Here is a 5,597-nt window from a genome sequence, read left to right as displayed (position 1 = left end):
TAGAAAATGAGCCAAAGACAGGAAGAGTATATTCTCCACAGCTACATACAAAGAATACGCCAAATTGAAGATGACAGGAAGGGTGCAGACCTGGTCAGCAGCAAACTGGACGTGAGGGGTTGTTTTGGGGAGGGAGGTATGTCACAGTCCAGCGAGAGGAAAGAAACAGACTTTCAACCAGAAAGTATACAGGGGAAAGATGAATCCCTATAACATTTACCTTTGAAAAGCTGAAGGGCCAAATTCTGAGAATTCCTACAATCAGTGGGAACTTTAAAAATCAATAGGCTTGGCAAAGGGAGGTCCAGTAAGGTGAGAGGAAACTGAGTTCTCACCCTAAAAGAGACAGACAACAAACAGCACTAAGTGGATGTTGCATAGAAGTAGCAATTTGAAAAACAGCTGGGGTATATGCAAGGGAAATTTGTTTACAATCGCAGAACATGTGCTGGAGAAATAGGGATCATTGGGGGATTTCACCAGAGACAAAGAAGCTGACGGGTGCCCTTCCTCTCCCCTGTCCCCAGCCTAAACACATGACCACAAGCAGGAACCAGGTGGTGTCAACATTCAGCATATAACTGAATAAAACCATGCCCCACATACATGTAGCCTGTGGACACCCCCCTCCAGCAAGACCTCTGTTCCAGGTCTTTTCCCACAGGAGCCCTGTGCCTGGCTCCATGCTCAGTGGGGGGGGTCTGCTTGAGATTCTTTCCCTCTCCCTCTCTGTCTTTTCCTTCCTGCATTCATTCACTCTCTCTAAAAACAGAATAATAATAATAATAAATCTAACAAACAAACAAAAAAACTACAAAAGGACCACATGGAAGGCTCAGTTGGCTAAGCATCTGCTTTTAGCTCAGGTCATGATCCCAGGACCCTGGGATCGAGCCCACATCTGATTCCCCGCCCAGTGGTGAGTCTTCTTCTCCCTCTGTTCCCACCTCATGTTATTTTTTTTGTACATGCTCTCTCTCTCAAATAAACAAAATCTTCAAAAAAACAAACAAACAAACAAACAAAGAACAGTCCTAGATATGCAAACTAAAGAGAAAAGAATCCAAATATATCACTAAGGAAAGCCAACTAACTATGAGAGAAGAGAACAAGAGAAGAAAGGAACAGATAACCATAAAAACAACCATGAAACAGTACCAAAATGGCAAAAATTATAAATAAATTATAAAGTTATAATTAAATACCTATTAATAATGAATTTGAATGCAAAAAACCTAAATGCTCCAAACAAAAGATATAAGGTGACAGAACAGATTAAAAACACAAGACCCGTTTATACACTGCCTACTAGAGATTCATTTTAGACCTAAAGACACACACAGATTGAAAGTGAAAGGATGGAGAAGTATTTATGCAAATGAAGTGGAAGAAAAAGTCAGGGTAATAATACATATATCAGACAAAATACACTTTAAAACAAAGACTGTAATAAGAAACAAAGAAGGATACTATATAATCAGAATGGATTATTCCAACAAGATATAACATTTATAAATACTTATACACCCAACTTGGGAGCGCCCAAATACATAAAACAATTAATAACAAAAATAAAAGAATCAATCAATAATAATACAATAATAAAGGGGACTTTAACACCTCATTTATATTAGTGGACAGATCATCTAAACAGAAAATCAACAAGGAAACAGTGGCTTTGAATGACACACTGGACCAGACAGGTTTAACAGACATATTCTGGATATTCCATCCTGAAACAGAATACACATTTTCTTCGAATGCACATTGAACATTATCCAGAATAGATCACATATAAGGCCACAAAACAAGTCTCAACAAATTCAAAAAGCTTGAAGTCCTACCATGCATCTTTTCTGACCACGATACTATGAAACTAGAAATTAACTACAAGGGAAAAAAATCTGGAAAGAGCACAAATACATGGAAGTTAAATAACATGCACTAAAGAATGGATGGGTCAACTGAGAAACCAAAGAAAAAACTACTAGGACTACATTACAATAAAAAGCTTCTGTACAGCAAAAGAAATAATCAACAAAACTAAGACAACCTACTACAAGGGAGAAGATATTTGTAAACGACATCTCTGATAAAGGTTTAGAATCCAAAATACAGAAGAACTCACACAACACCAAAAAACAAAAAATCTGATTAAAAACAGGCAGAAGATACAGACACTTCTCCAAAGAAGAGATACAGATGGTGAACAGGCACATGAAAAGTTGCTCAACATCATCAGGAAAATGCAAATGAAAACTACAATGCAATACCACCTCACACCTGTTAGGATTGCTAAAATCAGTAACTCAAGAAACAACAAGCATGGGCAAGGATGTGGAGAGAAAGGAACACTCATGCACTGTTAGAGGGAATGCAAGCTGGTGCAGCTACTGTGGAAGACAGTATGGAGGTTCCTAAAAAAATAAAAAATAGAATTACCATATGATCCAACAATTCCTGTAGTGGGTGTTTACCCACAGAATACAAAAACATTAATTTGAAAAGATATATGCACCTCTGTGTTTACCGCAGCATTATTTATATTATTTAGTAGCCAAATTATGGAAGAAGCCCAAGTATCCATCAACAAATGAATGGATAAGAAAAAATGGTATATATACATGTATATATACAAACGTGCATCTATATGGTATACACAACACACACACACACACACACACAAAATGGAATATTAGTCATAAAAAGAAAATCTTGCCATTTGTAACAATGAAGATGGAGCCAGATGGCATAATGCTAAGCAAAATAAGCCAGTCAGAGAAAGACAAATACTGTGCGATTTCACTTACGTGTATTATTTAAGAAACAAAACAAATGGGGCATTTGGGTGCCTCAGTCTATTAAGCGTCTGTTTGCCTTTGGCTCAGGTCATGATCTCAGGGTCTTGGTATGGAGCCTGATATAGGGCTCCCTGCTCAGAGGGGAGGCTGCTTCTCCCTCCCCCTCTGCCACCAACCCCCTGCTTGTGCCTTCTCTCTCTAATAAAAAATGTAATCTTAAAAAACAAAGCAAAACAAAACAAATGAACAAAATCAAAAAAGACAAATCAAAATGATACTCTTAACTATAGAAAACAAACTGATGGCTACCATAAGGGTGGTTGGTAAGGTTAGGTCAAACAGGTGATGGGGATTAAGAGTACAATTATTTTTATGAGCACTCAGTAATGTACAGAATTGTTGAATCACTCTTTTGTATGCTTAAACTAATATAACACTATATGTTCACTATCTTGGAATTAAACTTTTAAAAAAGATCTATCTTTTTTAGTATATGTTTTAAGTGTGTATATGTGTATGTGTCTACTTTTTGCACACATTTTATTACATATTTATAGTGTATTATAATATATTTGATGTTTTCTTAAACTATATTGGAATGTCATTTTGCATAATTTTAAAATTTATTAACTTTATGTATTATATTTATATTAACTACAGTTGATTTTTTTAAAAGCACTTATCTGAAAGAGAGAGAGATTGTGTGTGTGTGTGTGTGTGTGTGCACACGCACATGTGTGCACATGTGCACGAAGTAGGGAGGGGCAGATAGAGAGGGGGAGAGAAACCCAAGCAGACTCTGTGTTGCGTGTGGAGTCTGAAATGGGGCTCCATCTCACAACCCTGAGATTACAACCTGAGCTGAAACTAAGAGTTGGACGTTCAACTGACTGTGCCGAGGCACCCTGTTACAGCTGATTATATTGAGCTTTCATCATGTTACAGGCATCTCATAATGCCTTCTCTATGCGTTATTTTGAATTTTGAAATATACAAATATATGGTATATAAAAAATGATAGTTCTATCACTGTTTTCCATCCTGACACTGCTTATTTTTTTCATGCCTTAATTGTTAGAATCATCAATTACAAGTTGAATAGAAGTAACAAGTCACGACATCTGTATCTTTGGGGTAAATACCCAGGAGTGCAATTGCAGGGTCATAGGGAAATTCTATTTTTAATTTCTTGAGGAATCTCCACACTGTTCTCCAAAGAGGCTGCACCAACTTGCATTCCCACCAACAGTGGAAGAGAGTTCCCCTTTTTCCACATCCCCTCCAACACATGTTGTTTCCTGTCTTGTTAATTTTGGCCATTCTAACTGGTGTAAGGTGATATCTCAATGTGGTTTTAATTTGAATCTCCCTGAGGGCTAGTGATGATGAACATTTTCATGTGTCTGATAGCCATTTGTATGTCTTCATTGGAGAAGTATCTGTTCATATCTTCTGCCCATTATTTGATATGATTGTCTGTTTTGTGTGTGTTGAGTTTGAGGAGTTCATTATAGATCCTGGATATCCTTTTGTTTGTACTGTCATTTGCAAATATCTTCTCCCATTCCGTGGGTTGCCTCTTTGTTTTATTGACTGTTTCCTTTGCTGTGCAGAAGCTTTTGATTTTGATGAAGTCCCAAAAGTTTATTTTTGCTTTTGTTTCCTTTGCCTTTGGAGACATATCTTGAAAGAAGTTGCTGTGGCTGATATCGAAGAGGTTACTGCCTATGTTCTCCTCTGTTCCCCAATGTTTATAGCAGCAATGGCCACGGTCGCCAAACTATGGAAAGAACCAAGATGCCCTTCAACGGACTAATGGATAAGGAAAATGTGGTCCATATACACTATGGAGTATTATGCCTCCATCAGAAAGGATGAATACCCAACTTTTGTAGCAACATGGATGGGACTCGAAGATATTATGCTGAGTGAAATAAGTCAGGCAGAGAGAGTCAATTATCATATGGTTTCACTTATTTGTGGAGCATAACAAAAAGCATGGAGGACATGGGAGTTAGGAGAAGGGAGTTGGGGTAAATTGGAAGGGGATGTGAATCATGAGAGACTATGGACTCTGAAAAACAATCTGAGGGGTTTGAAGGTGGTGGATACCAGGTGGTGGATATTATAGAGGGTACAGATTGCATGGAGCACTGGGTGTGGTGAAAAAATAATGAATACTGTTATGCTGAAAATATCAAGAAGATGTGGTATATATACACACACAATGGAATACTATGCAGCCATCAAAAGAAATGAAATCTTGCCATTTGCGACAACATGGATGGAACTAGAGCATATCATGCTTAGCGAAATAAGTCAAGCAGAGAAAGACAACTATCATATGATCTCCCTGATATGAGGAAGTGGTGATGCAACATGGGGGCTTAAGTGGGTAGGAGAAGAATAAATGAAACAAGATGGGATTGGGAGGGAGACAAACCATAAGTGACTTTTAATCTCACAAAACAAACTGAGGGTTGCTGGGGGGAGGGGGTTTGGGAGAAGGGGGTGGGATTATGGACATTGGGGAGGGTATGTGCTTTGGTGAGTGCTGTGAAGTGTGTAAACCTGGTGATTCACAGACCTGTACCCCTGGGGATAGAGTATTATGCCTCCATCAGAAAGGATGAATACCCAACTTTTGTAGCAACATGGACGGGACTGGAAGAGATGATGCTGAGTGAAATAAGTCAAGCAGAGAGAGTCAATTATCATATGGTTTCACTTATTTGTGGAGCATAACAAATAGCATGGAGGACATGGGGACTTAGAGTGGAGAAGGGAGTTGGGGGA

Source organism: Mustela erminea, chromosome 9, assembly GCF_009829155.1.
Source record: "Mustela erminea isolate mMusErm1 chromosome 9, mMusErm1.Pri, whole genome shotgun sequence".
NCBI classification, from domain to species: domain Eukaryota; kingdom Metazoa; phylum Chordata; class Mammalia; order Carnivora; family Mustelidae; genus Mustela; species Mustela erminea.
Note: the sequence above shows the minus strand (reverse complement) of the source record.